General features: G+C 50.5%; 1 protein-coding gene across 1 annotated transcript in view; it reads right to left on the bottom strand.

Annotated features, from left to right (window-relative positions):
- Positions 1-26,681, bottom strand: part of LOC142210791 (perilipin-2-like) — a 118,621-nt gene that overhangs the window by 82,525 nt on the left and 9,415 nt on the right. The window lies entirely within an intron of this gene.

Genomic DNA, 26,681 nt, shown 5'->3' with positions numbered 1-26,681 from the left:
CCTGCTGGGCTTCGGAGCCGCGCGCAGCCAGCCGGCGTGTTCGCGCGGCTCCATGAGGGGAACTTCCGGTTTTCGCGGAACCTTTCCTCTGCGTAGGAGGGTTCCGGCCGGTCGTTTAGAAGTGTAACACCGGCAACTTCCGGTTTTTCGGCATTCGCCGCTCCGGGACCACGCGAACAACAGCGTTGGACACTGGAGGTCCTCAGGAGATTAAGGTACGTGCCAATGTAGTTGGCTCAAGGGGGGAGCGTGACTTGAAGGGCTAGGAGTGTTATGAAGGGCAAAGGAACGGAGCTTTTGACTAAGGCCACGCCCCTTCCGGATATGGGGCTGTAAAAAGGGGGCAGGTTGCATCCCTCATTGCCTGCTAGTCTAATCCCTAGCTGGTTTCTGCGCTGTGGCTTGTGGTTACCGCTTCAAACTGCATTTATTCTACTGCAAACTCTGCTGAAGGTTGGTAAGTGGTCTGCAGAAGCTGGGTGAGTCTCCTCATATGGTTCCTTGAATGTACTCCTCTGATGTTTCATATTCCATGCTTAGGTATCGCTGAAAGCTAGCTTCTATTTGTCATGTCTTCCTCTTCTACCCCTCCCGGGGATCAAGTAAGACGGAAGAAGTCTTCTAAAAGGAGACACCTGGCTTGCATTGATTGTGACGTTCCACTACCTGATGGTAGGTGCGGTTTTTTCGTCTGCTAATTCTCCCAATGGTGGGAGTATCCTGAATGTCATTGTTTTGCCTTTAGGCTATGACTGGTCACGCTGCCAGCAATGCAGGGGACCTCTGCGGGAGGAACCCGTTACCAGTGATATGGTAGCATGGGTCAAGGAGTACATGGTGAGTACGGTTGCCGCAAAGAGGGGAAGGGTCCCCTCCGGCTTCTAAGTATCCTTGTGTTTTTTGCAGGATGATTCTTTAAAGGATATCCGTACTTCACTGGCTCAGCTCACCAAGAAGCAGCGCGTGGAAAGGCGTTCTGCTTCACTGCCCTCCCTGGAGCGCCTCCAGGTGGAGGAGGTGTCCATATCATCGGACGATCAGTCCTCCTGTACCAGCAGACCAATTTTCCATCGGGAAAAGACTAATAAACTGCTGAAGGCCATCCGGTCGTGGGACCAGGTTGGCGAGGGGGAAGCCTCTGCGTCCACCTCTGGGAAGCGGAGGGTTTTCCAAGTGGACGCCTCCATGGCCAGCCTAATGGAACAAGAATGGAAGCAGCCGGAGAAGGCTTACGTCACCACCAGAGCTTTCAAAGCAGTGTATCCGATTGATCCCTCCCAGCTGGATCGCTGGGGTCCACCACCCAAGGTGGATTTAGCCATCTCTAAGCTTTCCCGTCGCACTGTCGTGCCCATCGATGACGGGTCAAATCTTCAGGATTTGCTTGATAGAAGAGTGGATTCAACGCTCAAGAAGGCGTATTCGTCTGCTTCAGCCCAGGTGACGGTGGGCATCGCCTCAACGGAAGTAGCTGATAAGCTTCAAGCCCGGCTGGACCGCCTGGAACGGGATATCGACTCCGGGGTTAACAGGGACGACATCCTGGCATCCATGGGGGAGATCCGTCTCGCTACGGATTTCCTGAGAGAATCGGCAAGACAGCAGGTGAAGCTGGCTTCCAAGGCCATGGCCCTCAATACCGCCGCCAGGAGGCCCTTGTGGCTCAAACCTTGGCGGGCTGATGTCGCCTCCAAGTTTTCTTTGTGTTCCCTCCCCTTTCAACCTGGGAAGGTTTTCGGCCAAGGGCTGGACGATCTGATGGAGGGATTGGCTGATGGTAGAGGGAGATCACTACCACAAGCAACCAGAGGAGGAAGGCCTCCCCCTTCTAGGGGTCGAGGCTCCACGTCTCAATACAGGCCTCAACAAGGAAGCCAGAGACGCCCCAGATACCGTCCGAAAGGGGCGGGTCGCGGGATCCCCAAGGAGGACCCTAAGAAGAAGGGGTTTTGAGGAGACGCCGCTCTCTGTGACCAGCTCTCCCGTAGGAGGGTGCCTTTCAAATTTCCTTGTGGCATGGCATCTTCGCATTCTGGACCCATGGGTCTTTCAAGTTGTTCAGCGAGGATACGCAATAGAGTTCTCCCATCCTCCGGTGGATCGTTTCATCACTACGCGGGTCTTACCAGCCCTACAACAAGACTGCCTGGAGGCTTCCGTCGCAGAATATCTCTTAAAGGGGGCCCTGGAAAGGGTCCCTCCTCCCGAAGTGGGTCAAGGAGTTTATTCACCCGTGTTCTTGGTTCCAAAGTCCACAGGAGGGTGGCGGATGATTATAGATCTTCGGTTCCTCAACCTCTTCATAAAGAAAAAACCTTTCAGGATGGAGTCCATAGACTCAGTAACCAGTTTCCTATTGCGCAACGAGGTCATGGTCACCCTGGACCTGAAGGATGCCTACTTACATATCCCCATCTTCCCGCCACACAGGAAATATCTACGTATAGCCGTTCTTATGGCTGGTCACAGAGAGCACCTACAGTTCACTGCTCTGCCATTCGGCATATCGTCAGCTCCGTATGTATTCACCAAGATGGTCGCACCAGTTGCCGCCGCTCTCAGACTTCAAGGCCTCTTCGTGGTTCCCTACCTCGACGACTGGCTTATAAAAGCTCAGTCTACTTCAATTCTCCATCACCACCTCCAGATAGCCATCGCCTTCCTCCAGGAGTTAGGTTGGCTGATCAATTGGGAGAAGTCAGAAATAGTGCCATCCACCCGGAAGGAATTCCTAGGGTTTGTTCTGGATTCCCAGAGCATGCAGATTTTCCTATCTCGTCCAAGGCGAGCAAAAATAGAAGCTTCGGTTCGGGGCCTCCTCAGGTCCCGATGGATCACCATTCGCACCGCCATGCGGGTCCTAGGCCTGATGTCTTCTTCAGCCAAGGCGGTCCCTTGGGCTTTATGGCACTTGCGTCCCCTTCAGATGGAAGTGTTGAGAGCCTGGAACGGATCTCCACGGGGACTGCTCAGGAAGATCTGCCTTTCTCCCGGTACCCGTCTTTCCCTCAGATGGTGGAGACACCTGAAAGACGGAAGGTCCTCGGTTCAACCTCGTTGGACCCTGTTGACAACAGATGCGTCCCATTCGGGATGGGGAGCCCACCTGGACGGCAGGACTGTCCAGGGTCTGTGGAGGAATCCAGAGGTAGGAACCTCCAACCTGAAGGAGCTAAAAGCAGTGTATCTGGCGCTGAAGTACTTCGCCCTCTTTCTCGAAGGGAAGGCAGTCAAGGTCCGGTCAGACAATATGACGACGGTAATATACTTGAACAAACAGGGCGGCACCAGGGTTCCAGCCCTACTGAGAGAGGCGAACTTGATCTTCACGTGGGCAGAGAAGAATCTGACCCACCTATCCGCTGTTCACATCAAGGGCTCCCTGAACATAGTAGCGGATCAGTTGAGTCGGGGTATCCCTGTATCAGGAGAATGGTCTCTCAATCAAGACATATTCCATCAGATTGTCCAAACATGGGGCCTTCCGGATGTCGACCTCATGGCAACCCGACTCAACGCCAAGGTGGAAACCTTCTGCTCTCTGTACCAGGAGGACAATGCCTTGGCAGTGGATGCCCTGTCCATCCCATGGAGGTTCAGGCTGATATACATTTTCCCTCCAGTTTCCATCATACCCAAGGTATTGATGAAAATCAGACAGGACCAAGTCTCGGGAATTGCCATAATCCCGTTCTGGCCGAAAAGGACTTGGTTTGCCCAGCTCATGTGGATGAGTCAAGGCAGGTATTGGAGGCTTCCCCCCCTCCCAGATCTGGTGACACAAGGAGAGCTGAGACACCACGATCTGAGGAGATTCAATCTGACAGCCTGGAGGTTGACCAGTCCCTATTAAGGAATAGAGGACTGTCTCAAGGCGTCCTAAGGACTTTAGCCAGCGCCAGAGCCACCTCGACCAATAAGAATTACCGTAGGATCGGTAATATTTTCCAGGCCTGGTGCACGGAACACGAAGTGGACTCCTCCGATCCCCCTGTGAGGGCGATCCTGGATTTCCTTCAGGACGGCCTAGACAGAGGGCTTGCAGCTTCTACCCTGAAGGTACATGTAGCCGCTTTGTCCGCCTATCTGGGGAGGCGGTTGTCTCAGGATCCTTTAGTGAGCACCTTTATCAAAGGGGCAACTAGGCTGAGACCAGCAGTTTCTGCTCCTGTCCACCAATGGGACCTCAGCAAGGTCCTAACGGCACTTTGTGTTGCTCCATTCGAACCTCTGGAGGAGGTGGATCTAAAGTGGCTGACCTATAAGGTATCTTTTCTCCTCGCTATCACCTCGGCAAAAAGAGTAGGGGAGCTTCAAGCACTCTCATCGGAAGCTCCTTACATTGCCTTCTTTGAAGACCGTGTTCAGTTGAGATTTCTGCCAGGATTCAGGCCGAAAGTTTCTTCTAGGGCGAATGTGAGTCAGCTCATTTGCTTGCCAACCTTTTTTCCCGTGCCCACTTCCCCTGAGGAGGAGAAGTGGCATACCCTAGATTTAGTCCGGAACCTGCAGATTTACCTTCAGCGCACACGCGCTTTCAGGAGATCTGAGAACTTGTTAATAAATTATGTAGGGGGCCATAAAGGCCGCAAGGCTTCTAAGGCCACCATCTCTCGCTGGGTGAAGGAAGCAATCAAGTTGGCGTTTGTGAGTCAGAACTTACCTCCGCCGACCGTCCTAAGGGCCCATTCGACGCGGGCAGTATCGACCTCTTGGGCAGAGGTCAAGGCTCTCACCTTGGACCAGATTTGTGCAGCAGCATCCTGGTCTTCAGAATTGACCTTTGTGAAGCACTACCGACTTGATCGGTATGGCTCAGAAGCTACTGCCTTCGGGCGTACTGTATTACATTCTGCTTGTGTTTAATCTCCCACCCTTATGGGGATTACTTGCTATTTCCCCACATTGTGCCGCTGGTAGGGACGACAGGGAACAAAGGATTATGTAGATAATCTTGTTTCCCTTAGTCCTAACAGCGGCACAAGGATTCCCCCCCTATTGTTGTTTATTTTGGAATGTATGTATTATTACTTGTTATTTACGCACAGGGGGGAGGTATCTGTGCCCTCTTAAAGGGAACAAGCCATGTGAAATTAATACATGGCTAATTAAAATTCCGCCTGTCCTACCAGCACACAGGGGCACGAAATACCCCACATTGTGCCGCTGTTAGGACTAAGGGAAACAAGATTATCTACATAATCCTTTGTTGTCTCTAATGTCCCCATGCTAGTCGATGGTCTCCGTCCTTTACAACCCCCTCCTGCCCCCTAGCTTGTCCTCCGATATGGTCAAAGTGTGGTCCAAGGTGTTTTTTTTTCACATTGCTGACATGATAGATCCGGTGTCATTGAAGCTCAGGCCTTTTGACTATTTTGTGAACAATGTGGATCTTCCTAGGTCCGAATGGTTCCATTATTTTCAAGGTGCTCACTTCGTCTGCTCTCTCCATCGATCTTCCAAAGTCTCTCTCCCCACAGCCTTTGAGAGGATCTGTCGTGCAGGCACTTCTACCAGCGGCTTAAAGGGGTTGTCCCATAACAAGGATCCTATCTATACTGCTGGTTAATGTGGATGTAAGACTTTTCCTAAATACACTGCTTCGGCAAAACTGCTTTGTTTGTCCACTATCTTAATTTATTCACTTTAGTGTTGACACTGTGTTTCTATGGCCCTTGGGATTATCTGCTAAAATGTCAAGTGACGTAGCTGCCTGCTCTCAGGGGGGAGGGAGGAGGGGCTAAGTGCACGGGAGCGAGCCTGTGTCTGTAGCTGTTCCTCTGTCTACACCACACATGTGACCTAGCTTCCTGCTCTCAGATAAAGGAGGGGGGAAAAGAGTGCTGCTTTTTTTTTTTATATAAAACAGTCTAAAGCCTAGTGGGCTAAAGGACCTGGTCCCTCTGCTCACTCAGATTTAGCTTTCTTATACAGAGCAGGCTAAAAGCTAGTGGGCAGAAAGACCTGGTCCCTTAGCCCACTAGAATTTAGCCGACTCTGTATAGAACAAGCTAAATCCAAGTGTTATAGGGCCTTTGATGACATCACAGGCCCTTCAGTCGTCCCATAGGATCACGCTATGTGGTGGGCGGAGCTACACACTAATTTGGGGGCAGAGCTAAACTGGAGGTAGTCGGACAGTATGGCTTTGCATATGAAACCCCGCCCACCAATTGACGTCGAAAACAAGGAAAAAGAAATCTTTGCAGCAGCGAAGACTGGTGAGCAAGGGACATGGGAATACCCCTTTAATCTCATCAGTATATCAGCTTCTCTCTTGCCAGGCGCTCGGCTCTCTTATCCGCCATCGATACATGTCTAAATGGGAAGAGGCGCTGGGTGTATCTATTTCCCAAGGACAGTGGCAGATTGTTTGGTCGCGAGCTCAGAAATCTTCCCAGTGCATAACTTTTAGGGAAACGCAATTTAAACTTTTGATGCACTGGTACCACACACCTGCCCTCTTTCATACTTTGAACCCTGCCCTTCCTATGCAGTGTTGGCATTGTAACGCTGCTGTAGATACCCTGTATCACATATTTTGGACCTGCCCCCTTATACTTGGTTTCTGGCAGGAGGTCAGAACATTAACTGACTTCCTTTTCCTACAAGGAGTACCTTTAGACCCCCTTACATATATCTTGAACCTCCCTCCCAGGCATCTCGGCAGTAAGACTTCCAGATTGTTTCTTCACCTCTGCACGGCTGCTAAGACTCTTATTGCCAAGCATTGGAGGAGCTCGGTTCCCCCCTCTACTACAGAACTCTTGGCCCACATTAAGGATGTGCGGAGCCTTGAATCTCTGACGGCCAGCCTCAACAATACTTTAAATGCCTTCAACTCCATCTGGTTTCCTTGAGATGCTTATTGTGCCATGCGAGGCCTGTGACCTAGTACCCCACTCCCCAGTTTCCCCCCTCCCCCCTTGTCTCTGTATGTCTGTCCTTCTTAGTATTCTTGTTTTTCATTGCACCTTCTTACTGTGACGTCTCCTCACTATGCACCGCTCAGTTGGCCTCAAAGACACTGCGCTCTCCTGGTTCTCCTCTTATCTCTCAGACCACACTTTCAGTGTATCATTTGTGAGCTCTGTTTCCTCCCCTCTTTCCCTTGCTGTTGGGGTTCCTCAGGGCTCGGTCCTAGGCCCCCTGCTCCTTTCTCTCTGCACAGCCCCCATTGGACAAACCATAGCCAGATTTGGCTTCAGGTACCATCTTTATGCTGATGACACCCAATTATACACATCTTCCCGTGACATCACCCCTGCACTCATACGGAACACCAGTGACTGTCTTTCTGCTGTCTCTAATATCATGTCCTCGCTCTATCTGAAGCTAAATCTCTCCAAGACTGAACTACTACTGTTTCCACCATCTAATAGATCTGTCCCTGATATATCCATTGTAGTCTCAGGCCTTACAATTACTCCTAGGCAGCATGCCCGCTGCCTCGGGGTAATGTTTGACGCAGACCTTTCCTTCACCCCTCATATTGAATCACTCGCACGTTCATGTCACCTCCACCTCAAAAACATCTCCAGAATACGCCCTTTCCTTACCAGAGATACACTAAAGACACTTATTGTCTCTCTGATTCATTCTCGCCTTGACTACTGTAACTCCTTACTAATCGGTCTTCCCCTCATTAAACTCTCCCCTCTACAATCTATTCTGAATGCAGCGGCCAGGCTCATCTATCAGTCTAGACACTACAGCGATGCCTCTGGTCTCTAATCACTACATTGGCTGCCTATTCATTATAGAATAAAATATAAAGTTATCTCTCTCATCCGCAAGGCTCTCCATAATGCCGCACCTCCCTACATTTCCTCCCTCATCTCTGTCTACCGCCCAGCTCGTGCTCTCCGTTCACTCAATGACCTAACACTTACATCCTCTATTATCAGAACCTCCCACGCTTGTATACAAGACTTCTCCCGAGTTGCACCACTTCTCTGGAATGCTATACCCGGGTCAATCAGATTAACTCCCAATTTCTACAGTTTCAAACACAAACTAAAGACACATCTTTTCAGACAGGCCTATCACAATTTCTAATGTAAACTCTTCCATACTATAATTAGAATCCCCAAAATTTAACCCTCCTCTGTCCCCGCTCCCACACTTCCCCTTATGATATGATGCCATATCAGGATATCTTTATATGTCCAAGCTCCATCCACATGTTAAAGGACACGACTGGTGACGGCTCATAAAGTTTTATGTTTGTTAATGACAGTAACCTCTATTACAAAAGTGTCTGACCTCTGCATAAGCAATGCCACCCCTGCTACCTTTTGTGTCACCCCTCTACCTCATAGATTGTAAGCTCTTGTGAGCAGGGCCCTCAGTCCTATTGCGTGAAATGACTTTCTTTGTAATGTATCTTTCTGTCTGTATTTGAACCCTAAAAATTGTACAGCGCTGCGGAATATGTTGGCGCTATATAAATAAAATTTATTATTATTATTATTATTATTGCATTTGGAGGTTAAAAGGAGCACCCAAGTGCAAGAATTGCAAGTGGGTGGAAAGAAAAAAAAACAGTCCTCAAACCCAAGGAAGGGCCTCCCCCTTCCCCAGCACCTCCCCCCCCCTTCCCCAGCACTCCAACCCTTCCCCAACACTTCAAAATGTAGTAAGGCAAGGTAAACAGCTCTGAGCTCCTTGTAATTGGATGATGTCCCCACCTCTGATTTGTTTCATCATCCCTGGACTGTCCTGCCATCCAGATGGGCTCCCCATCCTGTCTGGGATGCATCTGTCGTCAACAGGGTCCAATCTGGTTGGACCGAGAACCTTTCTTCTTTCAGGTGTATCCACCATCTGAGGGAAAGAAGGGTACTGGGAGAAAGGCAGATCTCTTTGTCCAGGGCCCGCGAAGATCTGTTCCAATTCGTCAACACTTCCATCTGGAGGGGACGTAAATGACATAAAGCCCAGGGGACTGCCAGGGCCGAGGATGACATCAAGCCGAGGACTTTCATCGCCATCCTGACAGAGACACAGCGGGTTCTGTATAGGAAGCGGGCACATTTAGAGAGATCTGCAACTTTTCAGAGTCTAGGAGGAAACCCAAGAACTTCCTTTGGGTTGATGGTACAACCTCAGATTTCTCCCAATTTATCAGCTACCCTAACCTCTGGAGGAAGGAAATGGCTGTCTGAAGATGTTGGAGAAGAACCAGGCTGGACCGAGCTTTGATGAGCCAGTCCTCGAGGTAAGGGACGAAGAATAGACCTTGCAGTCTTAAGGCAGCAGCAGCTGGGGCCACGACTTTTGTGAACACAAAAGGGGCGGATGATATGCCGAAGGGAAGGGCGGCAAATTGATAATGCTCCTGGTGACCAGAGATTTCCACAGCAATTCTTAGGTACTTTCTGTGTGGGGGAAAAAATGGGAATGTGCAGGTAGGCGTCTTTTAAATCCAGCATAACCATAACGTCTCCTTGTTGAAGGAACGAGGTTACTGAGGTTACCGATTCCATTCTGAAATGTTTTCTTCATATGCAGAGATTCAGAAATCTCAAATTGATGATCATCCTCCAGCCGCCGGTAGCCTTCGGAAGTAGAAATACCAGGGAGTAGACCCCTAATCTGCGTTCCGTAAAGGGAACTCTTTCCAGGGCCCCTTTCTTGACGTATTCCACGATGGAGTCTTCCAGGATGGATTGACGATCTGGAGGGAGAGAATGGGTAACCACGAACCGGTCGCGGAGAGGCCAGATGAATTCTATGGCGTAGCCCCGCTCTATTACCTGCAAAACCCAAGGATCCAGGATAGAATCCTTCCAGGCAGTGAAAAAATGGAGAAGGATGCCTCCCACAGGTACCTTGGTCACTGGGAGCAGCGTTCCATCAAAAATTGGGCTTCTTCTTACTATTGCCCCTAGAAGAGCCATGACCAGAGCCACAAGCCCGGTAACGGGAACAACTTAATCCTTGGGGTCTGCTTTGAGAACCCCTTCTTCTGCCAAGACCTGGGGTCTATGTCTGCCTCTGGATCCCTGGGGAAAGGACTTACCCTTGGTGTCTGCCAATCCCTCCATAAGCTCGTCAAGGCCCTTACCGAAAAGCCTACCTGGCTAGAAGGGTAAGGAACAGAGGAGGCCTTGGAAGGGAGATCCGCCCACCATGGCTTAAGCTATAAAGGCCTTCTGGCAGCTGTGGAGAGTGCCATGGACTTTGAGGCTAGACGAAGCTGCTGGCAAGAGGATTCACCCAGAAAATCCGCTGCCAAGAACAGAGAATGCATAGAGGCAATGATGTCATCTCTGCCAACTCCAGTATCTATGTTCTGTTCCGGACGAAAAAAGTTGGTCCCTTAGGCTATTGGCCACCTCATAAGAAGCAATTGAGATGGAAGCTTGAGCGCCGCAGCAGAGTAGTTCTTCCTGAGTGTGGCATCCACTCTCCGGTCTAATGGGTCTTGGAGGTTCGAGCCGTCCTCGACCGGAACCACCGTGCGGCGCAATAGCTTGGCCACCGCAAGGTGCACCTTGGGGACCGCTCCCCACCTGTCAAGATGTGCAGGAGAAAGGGTACAGAGTCTTGATTTGACGGTGATGGTGGGACTTCTCAGGGCACTTTCATTCAAGCTCCATCTACTTGGCCAGAGCAGCGTCCACATGGAAAACCCTCTGTCTCCCAGAGGTGGACATGGAGGCTTCCCCATCAACATTGTGGCCCCTCGGCTGGATGGACTTCAGCAGCCTAGGGAGCTTATCCACCGGGAAGATAGGTCTGCGGGAACTTTCAGATTCACCCTCTTCCGAGAAGAGACAGCAACCTGAAGGTTTTCAATAGACGGCAGAGAAACTGACCGCCTATCAAGCTGCTGTCTTTTAGAGAGCTATGATATGAAGCTCCTAATGTCCTTGAGCGAGTCCTCCTAGAAAAAACATAAAAAGAGGAACGCTAGCTAGAGGCCTGAAGGCTAAGGCCTCAGCAGAAACAGGACTCACCATGAACTCCTTCACCCATACGACTACGTCATGGGTAGAGGGCTCCTCTTCTGGAGGGCTACGGCAGGAGCAGCATCTGGTATAATTATAGCCTGAAACAAAAGACAGACTTAGGGTGCATTCAGACTACGTAACGCCGGGCGTGTATGAGAGCCGTACACGCCGGCATTACGGCAGACTGCCGAACACTTCCCATTCACTTCAATGGGAGCGCTCGTAACAGCGGCGTTTACGAGCGCTCCCATTGAAGTGAATGGGAAGTGTTCGGCAGTCTGCCGTAATGCCGGCGTGTACGGCTCTCATACACGCCCGGCGTTACGTAGTCTGAATGCACCCTAAGGCTGGAAGGTCTCCTGGATTTAAGAGGGGGTAAAGACTTTCGCCTACCATCAGGAAGCAGGATTTCATACCCCAAACATGCCAAGTGTTTCCTCCTGGTTGGACCTTTCTTAGTCTTGTGAGCCCCAGGAGGGGTCGAGGATGAGGACATCTGAAGAAATACAATCATTATTTAGACTGACAAAAAAAATCAATTAGCAAGTAACCATCATATATACCACTAACCTCACCAGCTGACAGTGGTGAAGGATACACTCTTTTTCAAAGATAATCAATGTGGTTATAAACCTGAACAAAGGTTTAGAAAAAAATTACTCAGATGCCAACTTACCTGACAGAAAAGGGCTCACAGATAATAACTCAGCAAAACCTTGAATAGAAACAACTTCTTCAATGAAGGTAAGAGGTAAATGCATGCAATGACCAGCAAAGGAGAAAGAAGCTAACAACTGGCAACACCAGAACCTGCCTGTGTAACACAAGAAGGCATGGAATAAAAGCCACTGAAGAGCTCTATAAGAGCCTTTCCCCCTACACCCAAACAGCAGCACAAGATGGGGTATTCCTGCCCCTGTGTACTGTTAGGACAGGTGGAACTTTTAATTAACTAACAAGTTTGCCCTCCCATAAAAGGCCCAGGAGACCTCCCCCTCCCTGTGTTTTTTTCTGTCCTGTTACCAGGACAGGTGGAGGGAGAGGTCTCCTTTCCTCTCCCACAGTCTTGTTTTTTTTTTACAGCCAGGACCTCTGCTCCCCCTTTGGTTCATACCTGGGGTAGTGGAGGTCCTCTTCTTAGGCGTCTCGTCTGTTACCAGCTCTCCCCCGCCGCCTGGGTACAGAGATTCTCCGGCGGGGGGGGGGGGGGGGGGGGTGGAACGATGCGGCGCGTCCCGCGCATGCGCACTACGTGACCGCTCTCTACGGCGGTTTTTGCCTCCTTTCAGGGGGTTTTAAGGGGACAGTGTTCCCCCACTGGCAGTTTTTGTGGGGCTATTTAGGCCCATGTTAGGCTGGGGTGTTTTAAGTTTACCCCAGCCTTGGTAAATGGTTGATGAAGTGGAGGGGGCGGAGTTGAGTTAGGTCCGCCCCCCTCCTTCCCTATTTAGACCTGGTTTGCCCAGTGTAGGTTGCCTGTCAGCTCTAGCTTGCAGGTTCCTACTGTTCCTGGGCAACCAGAAGGTAGAATTCCCTCACGTGGATTGTTCTGAAAACTAACCAAAGGTGATGTACGCCCCCTGGTGGGGCCTGAGGGTAGAAGCAATATGTTTCTCCTTAGATGTCATCTTCCTCCTCTGTTGCTGATAATCCTAGGAGGAAAGCTTCCAGCAAACGCCGCCACCTAGCCTGTATCAAATGCGAGGTGCCTCTACCGGACGGCTACGCTTACCAGTGTTGTCGCGGGTGCCGAGGTCCCCCTTCAGAAGACACTTTTGTCCGAGATGTAGTTGGCTGGGTGAGAGAGTTTGTTGAGGAGTCGATGAGAGAAATGAAGGTCTCGATCTCTCAGCTATCTAAGAGACCGCGTTTGTAGTCATCGCCCTCTTCTCTTCCACCGATGGAGGCTCTGCAGATCTTAGATGAGGTTTCCTCAGAAGAGGATAACCTGGTACCAACTAAGCCAGTCTTCTCGGTGGATAAGATGCCTAAGCTGCTAAAGGTAGTACGGGCTAAGGAGATAGGAGAGGCTACTGAGGAGACTCCGTCTAGCTCCCTCAGATCCTTTAAGGCCAATGCAGACATGGTCAGTAGGTTTGAAGCGGAATGGAGGTTCCCTGAGCGTCCATTCAATGCTTCTAGGCGCTTTAGGGCTCTTTTTCCCTTAGCTGAAGCCCAGTCCAGCGCGTGGGGCCCTCCGCCCAAAGTCAACATAGCGGTCTCCAAGTTATCAAAGCGCACCGTAGTACCAGCGGAGGATGGTTCTAACCTCCAGGATGTGATGGATCGCAGGGCGGAGGGGTCCCTGAGGCGCATTTATGCCTCCTCTGCAGCGCAAGCCTCGGTGGGCATCGCAGCTAGCGAAGTAGTCGCTAAGCTGCAGTCGGAGGTCTCAAATTTGGAGAAAGATATCGACTCCGGTGTCAATCGAGACGATCTGCTGACGGCTATGACAAGCATCAGCCTCATGTCTGACTACCTCTCTGAGGCGGCTTTTTATCAGGTCAAGCTGGCAGTAAGAACCATGGCATTGTCTACCGCTGCGAGGCGCCCCCTCTGGCTCAAGCCCTGGAGGGCAGATAATGCCTCAAAATTCAATTTATGCGCCTTACCGTTTGAGCCAGGCAGGTTGTTTGGAAGCGAACTCGACCGGATAATGGAGGGGCTGGCCGACTCAAAAGGCAAGAACCTGCCCCAGTCAACAGGATCCAGACAACGATCCTTTCGGGGCTATGCCCCCTCGAGAGGCCAATTTCGGAGGCGCCCTGCTGGCCAACCAAGAGGCGGTCGAGGTTCCTCCCGTGGAGGTGAAAAAAGATCCACCTTCTGACTATCACGATCCCCTCGCCTGCAGGGCCACAGTGGGGGGGTCGCCTTTCTTTTCATCTAGCCGCCTGGCGCCAACACATCCAAGACCCATGGGTTCTCCAGCTTATACAGGTTGGCTACAAAATAAGCTTTCTTTCCCCCCCTCCAGACAGATACAGGAGGACCCGCCCTCTTCAGGGCACCAAGCAGCTTCATCTTCAAAGATCCGTGCAGGAGTATGTGGACAAGGCTGCATTGGAACCAGTCCCTCTAGACCAGGGGTAGGGAACGTACGGCTCTCCAGCTGTTGCAAAACTACAACTCCCAGCATGCACACTTGCGCTGCTGTTCTTGGAACTCCCATGAATGTGAATGGAGCATGCTGGGAGTTGTAGTTTCACAGCAGCTGGAGAGCCGAAGGTTCCCTATCCCTGCTCTAGACGAACAGGGTCAAGGCGTCTATTCACCCGTGTTTCTAGTGCCAAAGTCGACTGGAGGGTGGCGTATGATTATCGACCTAAGGTATGTAAATCAATTCATCCGCAAGGTCCGGTTCCATATGGAGACCATAAGGTCGGTTCTCCCCTTTTTGCAGCCAGGAGATCTATTCATCACCTTGGATCTGAGGGACGCATACCTCCATATCCCCATTTATCCTCCGCACAGGAAGTATTTAAGGATTGCCATGTATCTAAACGGAAGATTACATCACTTCCAGTTTACGGCTCTCCCGTTCGGTATATCCTCGCCCCCCCACACCTTTACAAAGGTAGTGGCCCCGGTCATAGCCGCCCTGCGCCTCCAGGGGATATTTATTGTCCCGTATTTAGACGACTGGCTAATAAGAGCTCAGTCAAGGGAGGTTCTCGCCACACAGTTGAGTATCACAGTGGCCTTCATAAGTGAGCTGGGCTGGCTGGTAAACTGGCAAAAGTCGGTAGTGGTTCCATCAACCCGGATTCAATTCCTAGGGTTCAACTTGGATTCTCTCAGTATGATGATCTCCCTGCCCTCTCCTCGGAAGGAGAAGATTGGTCGAGTGGTTCACCACCTATCCCGAACCAGGAAGGTTACAATCAGGACAGCTATGAAGGTCCTAGGTCTCATGTCCGCGGCCATCGAGGCAGTTCCCTGGGCACTATGGCATATGCGCCCCTTACAGCTTAAGATCCTGAGAGTATGGAACCACAGTCCTTCGGGACTTCAGAAGCCTATCCAGCTATCCATCAGTACCCGTCGATCACTAGGATGGTGGTCTCAACTCAAGGACGGGAGGTCCACGGTCCAGACCTCCTGGACCCTGTTGACCACAGATGCCTCCCTCACAGGCTGGGGAGCACATCTGGGGGAGACCCTAATACGAGGAACCTGGAACAAACAAGAGAGAACTCACTCCTCCAATTGGCGAGAGCTTACTGCAGTTTATCTGGCACTTCGGAATCTGACTCCCCACCTTCAAGGGAAGGCTGTCAGAGTAAGGACAGACAATATAACGACCGTGCAATATATCAACAAACAGGGAGGTACCAGGTCTCCCTCCCTGATGCAGGTGACCAACCTGATATTCTCCTGGGCGGAGAAGAACTTGTCCCGGTTGTCAGCGGTGCATATCAAAGGCCACCTCAACGTCCTGGCAGACCAACTAAGCAGGGGCCTAGTAACAACAGCCGAATGGTCCCTGTCCCCGGAAATTTTCCAACAGCTCACCAGGATGTGGGGTCTCCCCAAGGTGGATCTGATGGCCACCCAGCACAACGCCAAGGTGGGACGGTTCTGCTCCCTGTATCGGGATGGCAATCCCTTGGCGATTGATGCCCTGTCAATACCCTGGAGCTTCAAACTAGCATACGTTTTCCCTCCGATTCCAATGATTCCCAGGGTGTTGGCGAAACTCAGGCAGGACCAGACATCGGCCATTGTCATCATGCCGTTCTGGCCGAAAAGGGCATGGTTTACCCACCTCATGTTAATGAGTCGAGGGACCTACTGGAGGCTTCTGCGTGTCCAAAACCTGGTAACTCTAAACAGTCAGCTCTGCCAGGATCTGGACAGGTTCAACCTCACTGCCTGGAGGTTGACCACACCGTACGTGGAGACAGAGGATTGTCCCAGGCCGTCTTAAGGACATTGGCCCACTCTAGAGCAGATTCAACCAATCGCAGTTACCAAAGGATTGCTCAGGTATTTAAGGATTGGGGGGCCAGGAGACAGTGTGATACATCATCTATTGAATCAGTCCTCGAGTTCTTACAGGAAGGATTGGACAAAGGATTGTCCCCAGTAACCTTAAGAGTGCATGTCTCGGCACTATCCGCTCTATTGGGCACTAGGTTATCTCAGAATCCTCCTATAAGGCAATTCCAGAAAGGGGCCTCTAGGCTCCGACCCCCGATACGGCCCCCGGCCCCCCAATGGGACCTAGCTGCGGTCCTACAGGGGCTATGTGCCCCGCCATTTGAGCCCTTAACAGAGGTAGAGTTCAAATACCTCTCGTGGAAGGTAACCTTTTTGCTGGCAATTACATCTGCCAAGCGAGTAGGAGAACTTCAGGCCTTGGCGGCCTCAGAGCCATACACAACCTTTTTTCCGGACAGAGTCCAGCTCAGGTTTATCCAAGGTTTTCTTCCGAAGGTTCCCTCAATGGAAAATATAAATCAAACGATAACCTTACCTACCTTCTTTCCCTCTCCTTCCTCTGAGTGGGAGAAGAAAATGCACAGTCTGGATCTTGTGCGAACACTGCGGATATACCTGGGTCGGACAAGTCCATTCTGCAGATCAGAAAATCTACTCATTAATTTCTTTGGTCACAACAGGGGAAAGAAGGCGTCCAAAACTACTCTGTTGAGGTGGATCAGAGAAGCCATCTCAAGTGCCCTTCAAGCACAAGGGCTGCCGGTCCCAGAATTTTTGCACGCCCACGCTACTAGGGCGGTAGCTGCGTCCTGGGCAGAGAGGCAGTCCCTCTCGGTAGACCAGATCTGTGCGGCTGCATCTTGGTCTTCACACTTGACATTCGCCAGGCACTATAGACTAGACTGGCACACCACCAAAGCGAAGTCCTTTGGGTACTTGATCCTGACCTCTGCCTGCCAGGATCGCCCTCCCTAGAAGGGGTATTACTCGCTAAATCCCCATCTTGTGCTGCTGTTTGGGCATAGGGGGAATGGAAGATTATGTAGATAATCTGTTTTCCCTTAGCCCAAACAGCAGCACAAAGCACCCTCCCTTCTGACTTGTTGAATTATATACGGTTATATTCTGTATGGTACTTGGAGACTAACACAGGGAGGGGGAGGTCTCCTGGGCCTTTTATGGGAGGGCAAACTTGTTAGTTAATTAAAAGTTCCACCTGTCCTAACAGTACACAGGGGCAGGAATACCCCATCTTGTGCTGCTGTTTGGGCTAAGGGAAAACAGATTATCTACATAATCTTCCAAGCACCGCCCAGGGGCAGGGCTTAACAGCAACTCTGTAGCTGATCTAAAAGCTACACCAAACCAGGGATAAAACTTGTCCCATAAGCTTACTCCCCCCCTCAAAACAGTCCTGGACCCCTCCAGCCTAAGTGCTCACCCTGACTTCCTGTCACAGCAGTGAATAGGTAGTGCACTAAGAAAGTGCTCCCCCTGGAACATAGCATTATAACAAAGGTTCCGGCCAGTTAACCTGGCCTCCTACCTGATGGCCTGTAAAAACGGCTCGGCGCTTCCCTAGAGAGCCTACCACGGCAAAAAGGCGAGCTCCATGAAGTCTAAGGCTAGACCCAGCTGGCAGCAAGGAAAACCTCTCCTTTGCAGGAGAACACACAGGACCGCCATAGCTGAGGTAGGAAGGAGCTGAGGTGAGAGGAAGGGAGGGGGGGGGTGTGGCTGGAGGTCTGTGGTGAGGAATGCAAGTATCAGGTAAAAAACAAAGGAGCAGAGGGGGGAAGAGAGACAAACAATCCCTGAAGATAGAGGAACTAGAGGTCTACTCTCCACTTGTCCTAACACACAGGACAGAAAAAAAACATGCAAGGAGGAGGGCTCTTATAGGCCTTCTTATAGGGAGCTAGGCTGCATTTTATTATGCTAATTAAAAATTCCACCTGTCCTATTAGCACACAGGGGCAGAAAATACCCCGTATGTTGTGCTGCTGTTGGGGACGTAAGGGAAATACTTGTATTCACCATGATACAATAACATTTCTGGAGCATCTGTGTTGTGTGGCTCTTCTGTTTTTCCTCGCAGAAATGTATGAATTAACAAATATTACTAGTTGAGGGCCTATCCCAGACCATGAGTGTCAGAATATATAGGTGGAACACCCCTTTATTAAGGTGAAATACAGTTCTCAATTTAGTCATACATTTCTAGGATTAGAACCAGAGGAAAAGCAAATGCTAAATACTAAGAAAAAAATGCTCCACAGTATTGGTAGTTAAATAATATAATTGAAGTAATTTAATTATATATATATATATATATATATATATATATATATATATATATATATATATGAATAATTTTTTTATTTTGAGGCCGGAGTCAGTAATTTTTTTTTCCAATTCCACCAAAACTGGCTCCAACTACACAGCACTGCTTCTAATGAACCCTTTTCTGACTATGGCAGGTATCAGGTATTTAAATATGCCACTGGGTGTCCACAGAAGAGACTCTGTTGCAAAGCCTGCAGTCAATGCGTGTATTAAATTTGGTAAAAATAACCAATCTGCCTTTTTCTATTTTGGGGTGGATTGCCAACCCCTGAACTGAGACCTGGAGGCAGCTCTCTGTTACTGTTGAACAGTATTGAAAACTCCCAGGCTTATCTTCTATGTACTTTTATTATGGGTTGCGCTAGGCAGCTTATAACAGAAGACGACTAAAGCCCCGCATAGTGGGACACAGCGAAAAATCATTGCAGGGGGTATGGTCTAAACTTTCGATGTGAGCAGTCGGATTATTGTGGAGCTCCTGCCCTGCCTGCTGTGTTAAAGAGGACCTTTCATGTTCTCATGAAAGTGCAGTTTTATATACCGCTAGAAAGCTGACCGATATGTCAGTGGTGAACCTTGCCTCTTTGCTGCCTGAGGTGGACAATAGAAAGACAGGGGGAAGTGCTAGTGGTGACAGTACATGCCTCATAGTGGCCTACACATGAACTATTATTATACTGTGGGGTCTATACAGACCCTGGAATATAATAATTGGAGACCCACGGGAGGAAACAAACATGATTAGCAATGTTACTAACTCACTTCTACTGGATCTGGTGTTACTTCTAGCACAAGTTTAGAGACTTTATGGTAATGTCCAAGACATCACCTGGACCGTCCATATCATGTCTGGGACATTACCATACAGGCCTGAAGCCTGCTAGGACTAACACGGAATCCAGGCGAGGTGAGAACGGAAGATTATATAGATAATCTGTTTTCCCTTAGCCCAAACAGCAGTGCAAGATGGGGTATTCCTGCCCCTGTGTACTGTTAGGACAGGTGCTGCTGTTTGGGCTAAGGGAAAACAGATTATCTATATAATCTTCCGTTCCCCCTACGCCCAACAGCAGCACAAGATGGGGATTTAACAAGTCAGTTTCCCACTAGGCAGGGTGGTCCTGGCAAACCGAAGCCAGGACAGAATGGGCAAAAGCCACCGCTTCAGAGGTGCGCCAATCCACTCTGTAATGTTTAGCAAACGTCAAATGGGAACTCCAGGAGGCCGCATTGCATATTTGGTCCACAGAAAGCGATTGTCTCTCTGCCCAGGAGGCCGCCACAGCTCTCGTCGAATGGGCGCGTAGAAATTCTGGTACTGGTAAATCTTAAGCTTGCAGAGAACTACTAATGGCTTCCTTTATCCATTTGGACAATGTGACTTTAGAGGCCTTAACCCCTTTGTTGTGCCCGAAAATGTTTACAAGCAGATTTTCCGATTTACAGAAGGAGGCTGTCCGGTCCAAATATATTCGTAAGGCTTGCACAAGGTCCAACCTGTGCATTCTCTCCTCCCAATCAGAAGAAAGAAAGAAGGATGGTATTGATATAACTTGATTTAAATTCCCAGGTGTGGGGACCTTGGGTAAAAACCCCCGGACAAACCTAAGGGTAGATATAGGGTTCAGAGGCCGCCAGGGTCTGTAGTTCTCCAACCCTTTTGGCAGAAGTAATGGCCAATAAAAAGGTTACCTTAAAGCTGTATTCACACAGAGTAACGCCAGGCGTTTTTTGTGTGTTTTTTGCACATAGCGCCGCGTTTACGCCGCGTAGCGCCGCGTTAACGCTGCGTATACGCAGCGTTAATGCCGCGCTATTTAGCGGTGGCGTTGCCCGGCGTTAACGCGGCGTATACGCGGCGCTACGCGGCGTTAACGCGGCGCTATGTGCAAAAAACACACAAAAAACGCCTGGCGTTACTCTGTGTGAATACAGCCTTAGGGTGAATTCACACTGAGTAAACGCTAGCTTATTCTGAACGTAAAACACGTTCAGAATAAGCGGCGTCTAAAGCAGCTCCATTCATTTCTATGGGAGCGGGGATACGAGCGCTCCCCATAGAAATGAATGGGCTGCTTCTTTCACTCCGTGCAGTCCCATTGAAGTGAATGGGGATTGCCGGCGTATACGGCAAGCTCTGCTCATGCCGGAGCGTACACGCCGGCACTCCCCATTCACTTCAATGGGACTGCACGGAGTGAAAGAAGCAGCCCATTCATTTCTATGGGGAGCGCTCGTATCCCCGCTCCCATAGAAATGAATGGAGCTGCTTTAGACGCCGCTTATTCTGAACGTGTTTTACGTTCAGAATAAGCTAGCGTTTACTCAGTGTGAATGCACCCTAAGTGTGAGGTATTTTAAATCTACCTCAGACAAGGGCTCAAAGGGGGGATCACATAGCCCCTGTAGCACCACAGCTAAGTCCCACTGAGGAACTGGGAGCTGTATTGCTCTAAACCGTCTGGAGGGATTAAATCCTTTTGGGGCGCCTCCATTTGGCCTCCATCCTTCTGGTCATGTCCAGACTAGCTTTGAAGGATTTCAAGGACCCAGAAGGGCCCTCACCTGCGGACTCCGCATCCTGGTCTCTAGACTGGATAATCTTTAGTAGTTTAGGGATCTTCTCCATGGGGAAGATGGTCTTTGCAGGTTCTTCAGTATCCTCATCTGAGGAAACTTCGCCCATAATTTGCAAGTCCTCCAGAGGAGGAAGAGACAACTGGGGAGACCTCACACGGGGTCTCTTTGATAATTGGGAAATGGAGCTCTTCATCTCCTTCACGGATTCCTCCACAAATTCCTTTACCCATCCTACCATGTCTCGAATTGGGGTTTACTCAGACAGGGGACCTCTACAACCGTGGCAGCATTGGTAGTCATAGCGGTCGGGCAAAGGAATCTCACATCTCCTGCACGCCAGATGTCGACGTTTGGAGCCCATCTTCCTCCTGGGAATCTCATGGATAGAAGAGGAGGATGACATCTAAATAAAAGGAACAACAATTAATATCCATACCAGTAACTCCTTCTGGAGTCTTTCCAACTTTTATCAGGAAGAAGGGTCGTCAATCTTAGCACTCAGAGGTTTAGATTAGAAGCCAATCCCTGAGCTTGAGTGCAATAGCAGTCAAGCACTGTCTAGCAGGGAAAGGAGGCTTAAAAAGGCAAAGAGGGAGGAGAAAGGGCGGACCCGACTAGCTTGACCCTCCCCCCTCACAAATACTGACCTACATTGAGCCCTGGAGCAAGGGCGCGCTTCCACAACTAGGGGGGAGTAGAATTCCTCCTCTCTGATAATCGGCTTTAATAAACCGCAATGCCGGACTCCGGCTCGGACCTCCGTGCATGCGCCGTAGATTTTTTCGCGCCAGAGGTCCGAGCCGGAAGGGAGTCCAGCGGAAGTCGTCCGCTGGAAACAAAGCTGGGAATCAAAGGTTCCCCCGTGCATAGGGGAGAAGTAAGGTTCCCTGCCGCAGCGCCGGAATAAAGGCAAGCCGCGACAGCGAGGAAGCAGGGGCCCGAAGACCCCTACGCCCTCAGTCCAGAAGACAACAGGACCAGAGGAGGTAAGTAAAAAAAAATCAAACAGTCTAAGAGGAGAGAGGCAGAGACCTCTCCCCCCTCCCACCTATCGCTGTCCACAGGACAGAAAAAAAAACACAAGGGGGGGGGAGAGGTCTCTCTGGCCTCTCATGGGGGGGGGAGGAAAGCTTGTTAGTTAATTAAACCCCATCTTGTGCTGCTGTTGGGCGTAGGGGGGGAAACAGTGTTTATTATGTTTCTTCATCTCCCCTGGGGCTCCGATTGGTAGCACAATAAAGAGCAATTTGTCCTGCAAACACTAAGCGTTCATATGGCTCAGAGAAATGAAAAATCAAGTGATTATGAAGATAATCTTGTTTCCCTTAGTCCTAACAGCGGCACAATGTGGGGTATTTCTGCCCCTGTGTGCTGGTAGGACAGGCGGATATTTAATTAGCCAATCAAATGCGTGGCAGGCCCTATAAGAGGGCACAAGATCCTCCCCTCTGCGTGTAAATACAAAAGTACCTCCATAACATTTATATACAGTTTTATACATAAGATATGATTCCCAGGGTGGGAAATCTTGTGCCGCTGTTAGGACTAAGGGAAACAAGATTATCTTCATAATCACTTGTTCCCTGTCGTCCGTACCAGCGGCACAATGTGGGGATATAGCAAGCAGGTCCCCAAGATGGGTGGGACTAACCCATGACTGAACTTAAAACGGTCTGGGCAAAGGCAGTGGACTCTGCCACTTGGTCCTTCAGGCGGTAATGGATGAAGGTGGATTCAGATGCCCAAGAGGCAGCTGCGCATATTTGGTCCACAGACAAAGCACTCCTTTCTGCCCGTGAAGTGGACACTGCCCTGGTTGAATGGGCATGAAGGAAAGCTGGAGCCGACAGCCCTTGGGCGGTATAGGCGACTTTAATAGTCTCGGTAACCCACCGGGATATTGTAGCTGTGGCGGCTTTGGCGCCCTTGTTTTTCCCCGTGTAGCTTACCAACAGGTTTTCAGTCCGCCTAAAAGGGCGAGTGCGCTGCAAGTAGATCTGCAGGCATCTGACCACATCCAGCTTGTGCCATCTTTCTTCTTCAGCAGAAGAAGGGAAAGGAAAAAATACTGGAAGGGAAATTAGTTGGTTCCTGTTTACAGCAGATGGCACCTTGGGACGAAACCCCGGGAGGAACCTAAGCTGCACATGATGAGAAAAAAAGGTAGTGTATGGCTCCTCAGCGGACAAAGCTTGCAGTTCACCAACCCGTTTGGCAGTTGTGACTGCCAATAGCAGCGCTATCTTGCCGGTTAGTGACTTGAGGGAGACTTCCCCCAAAGGTTCAAATGGCTGGTCACATAGAGCGTTCAGGACCGGAATAAGGTCCCATTGGTGGACAGGGGTGTTTACCACCGGTCTCAGCCTTGTTGCCCCTTTAATAAAGGTGCTCACTAAGGAATCCTGAGACAAACGCCTCCCCAGATAGGCGGACAGGGCCGCTACGTGTACCTTGAGTGTGGCCGCAGCAAGACCTCTGTCTAATCAGTCTTGAAGGAAGTCCAGGATCGCCTCCGTAGGGGGATCGGTGGAGTCCACCTGATTCTGCAGACACCAGGCATTAAAGATGTTACCTATTCGACGGTAGTTCCTGTTAGTCGAATCTGCTCTGGTGCTGGATAGGGTCTTCAAGACGGCTTGTGACAGTCCTCTATTTCTTAATAAGGACTGGTCAACCTCCAGGCTGTCAGGTTGAGTCTCCTCAGATCCTGGCATCTCAGCTCTCCTTGGGTTACCAGGTCTGGGAGAGGGGGAAGCCTCCAATATATGCCCTGACTCATTTGTATGAGCTGAGCAAACCAAGCTCTTTTTGGCCAGAAAGGGATTATGGCTATTCCCGAGGCTTGGTCCTGTCTTATTTTTATCAATACCTTCAGTATAATTGGAATTGGAGGGAAAATGTAAAACAGCCTGAACCTCCACGGGATGGACAGGGCATCCACCGCCAAGAGATTGTCCTCCTGGTACAGGGAGCAGAAGGTCCCTACCTTGGCGTTGAGTCGGGTAGCCATAAGATCAACCTCCGGGAGACCCCATCTCTGGACGATCTGTTGAAATACGTCTGGATTGAGAGACCATTCTCCTGATACGGTAATACCCCGACTCAGCTGATCCGCTACTATGTTCAGGGAGCCCTTTATGTGAACAGCGGATAACTGGACTAGATTCTTCTCTGCCTAGGCAAATATGAGATTTCTCTCTCACAGCAAGGTTGGTGACCTGGTGCCCCCTTGTTTGTTTATATAGACTACCACCGTCGTATTGTCTGACCGGATCTTGACAGACTTGCCTTTTAATTCCGGGGCAAAGTGTACTAGGACCAGGTACACTGCTCTGAGTTCCTTGAGATTGGATGACCCCAGCTCCGGACATCTCCATCGTCCTTGAACAGTTTTGTCTTGACAATGGGCTCACTGGGATTGCATCTGTTGTCAACAGGGTCCACACTGTCGGGACCGTGGACCTTCCGTCTTTCAGGTGTATCCACCATCTAAGGGAAAGACGGATAGCGGGAGAAAGGCAGATCTTCTTGTGCAATCCCCGTGAAGACCTGTTCCAGGTTCTCAACAATTCCATCTGTAGGGGACGCAAATGCCATAAAGCCCAAGGGACCGCCCTGGCCGAGGATGACATCAGGCCAAGGACCCTCATGGCGGTCCGGATGGTCACCCGCCGAGTGCGCAATAGGAATCGTGCACTGGCTTGGATCCTTTCCTTCCTTGGACTGGAGAGGAAGCTCTGCATCGCTTCTGAATCCACTATAAATCCGAGGAATTTCCTTCGGGTGGATGGAACGATTTCGGACTTCTCCCAATTGATAATCCATCCTAACTCTTGTAGGAAGTTGATGGCAAGGTTGAGCTGCCGGAGGAGAGCAGCAGGAGACTGAGCTTTCAGTAGCCAGTCGTCTAGATAAGGGACGATGAAAAGACCCTGAATTCTGAGGGCCGCGGCGACCGGAGCGATCACCTTGGTGAATACCAGTGGGGCGGATGTGATGCCGAACGGCAGAGCTGTGAATTGATAGTGCTCCCTGTGGCCGGCCATAGAGACGGCAATTCTGAGGAACTTCCTGTGGGAATGAGCAATGGGGACATGTAGATAGGCGTCCTTCAAGTCAAGGGTAACCATCACCTCTCCTGGTTGAAGAAAAACAGCCACGGAATCCACGGTTTCCATTCAAAATGAACTCTTCCTGATAAACCGGTTGAGGTACCTCAGGTCTATTATCATCCTCCAACCCCCACAGAGGCTTGCGCAGAAGAAGCGGAGTAGACCTTCTTTAGAACGGAGTCCGCCCTACGATCCAGAGGGTCCTGAAGATTTGAACCATCTTCCAAGGGCACCAAGGTTCTTCGGGACAGCTTAGCTACGGCCAAATCCACCTTCGGGGGAGGCCCCCAGGAATCCCACTGGGCAGTGTCAACAGGAAACAAACTCTTGAAGATCCTGGAAAGCGAATGTCCTTTCTCTGGCTGTTTCCACTGCTGCGCCATAAGGTCGGACAGCGTGGCGTCCACATGGAAGGCAATATGTCCCCCAGAGGCAGACGTGGAGGCTTCCCCGTCAACATCTCGGCCCACTGTAGACCGGAGGGACTTCAGCAGCTTGCCCGTTTGTTCATAATGAAACACAGGTCTGCTGGAAATGACCGAGTCATCCTCGGAGAGGGCTCCTCAGGTGGAGGGCCTCTGCACCCGCAACAACGGGCCCATTCATAGCCTGAAAATAATAGGCAAGTTATAGGACCACCAGTACTCCAAAGGGAGCAACCCTTTAAGCCGCTACCTACCATCAGAGAGCAGTGTATCACAATCGAAAGAGGAAAGAGGCTTCCTCTTGGAAGAGGTTTTCCTCCTACCATCCCCAGGAGGGGTAGTAGAGGATGACATATCCTACAGAGAGAGATAATAGACCATGCAACACTGTCACCATGACATCATACCAGAGTAAAAGGGTAGATCTTACCAGGTCCAGTAGATCGGATCAGCGAAGGTGACAGACTCCAATAAGGTTTGCAAACTGGCAATGCCCAAGATAGTGCACACCACAATCGCACAGCCTTCCAGATACTGCAGGAAGGTCCCTACTAGCCGGCCAGCCTGACCTTTAACCTGGCCGGCCGGAAATGGGAGGAGCCAATCTGCTCCCGTCCTTACCCCAAACAGGGGTCTGTAAACAAAATTTTTTCTCCCCTCCCCAACAAGCCCCTACAAGGGGAACTCACCCCCTCCTCTCTGCTAGGATTCTCAGCCATTCATGTGGCCTGCGGAGCCTGGAAAGCGCCGGCCGTGGCTACGGAGCCGCAAACTTCCGGTCAAAATCGGAAGCGCGCGCAGGCAAATGCGGTCGCCGCGAATGCAGCCGTGAACGTTAGTTCCAGCTGCCGCCCGGACCCGCCACAACCACAGACCTCAGCGGCGTGGTGAAGGGTCGGCGTAGGAGCCCTGCGCTTCGGGTACAGGAGCAGAAGAGGTAAGGGAGGAGGGGGGGAAGTGAGCCAACGCAGGCTAATCTGCACCCTCTTCCACAGGGAAAGAGGGTGACTTCAATCTACAGAAAGAAGATAACAACATGCTCAGAGGGTAAGTGACCCAGCTGAGCCCTGTAAGAGCACACAAGTCCTCCCATCTGTCCTCTGTCCACACAGGACAGAAAAAAAACACGCAGAGGGTAGGTTCTTGTGCCCTCTTATAAGGCCTGCCACGCATTTGATTGGCTAATTAAATATCTGCCTGTCCTACCAGCACACAGGGGCAGAAATACCCCACATTGTGCCGCTGGTACGGACGAAAATAAAGTTAAATACAAAAATCAAAAAATGGCACAAGCAGGAAGCAGTTAATGCCCACAA

Source organism: Leptodactylus fuscus, chromosome 1 (genome assembly GCF_031893055.1).
Source record: "Leptodactylus fuscus isolate aLepFus1 chromosome 1, aLepFus1.hap2, whole genome shotgun sequence".
Lineage (NCBI taxonomy): Eukaryota > Metazoa > Chordata > Amphibia > Anura > Leptodactylidae > Leptodactylus > Leptodactylus fuscus.
This window is presented reverse-complemented; position numbering and strand designations above follow the sequence as displayed.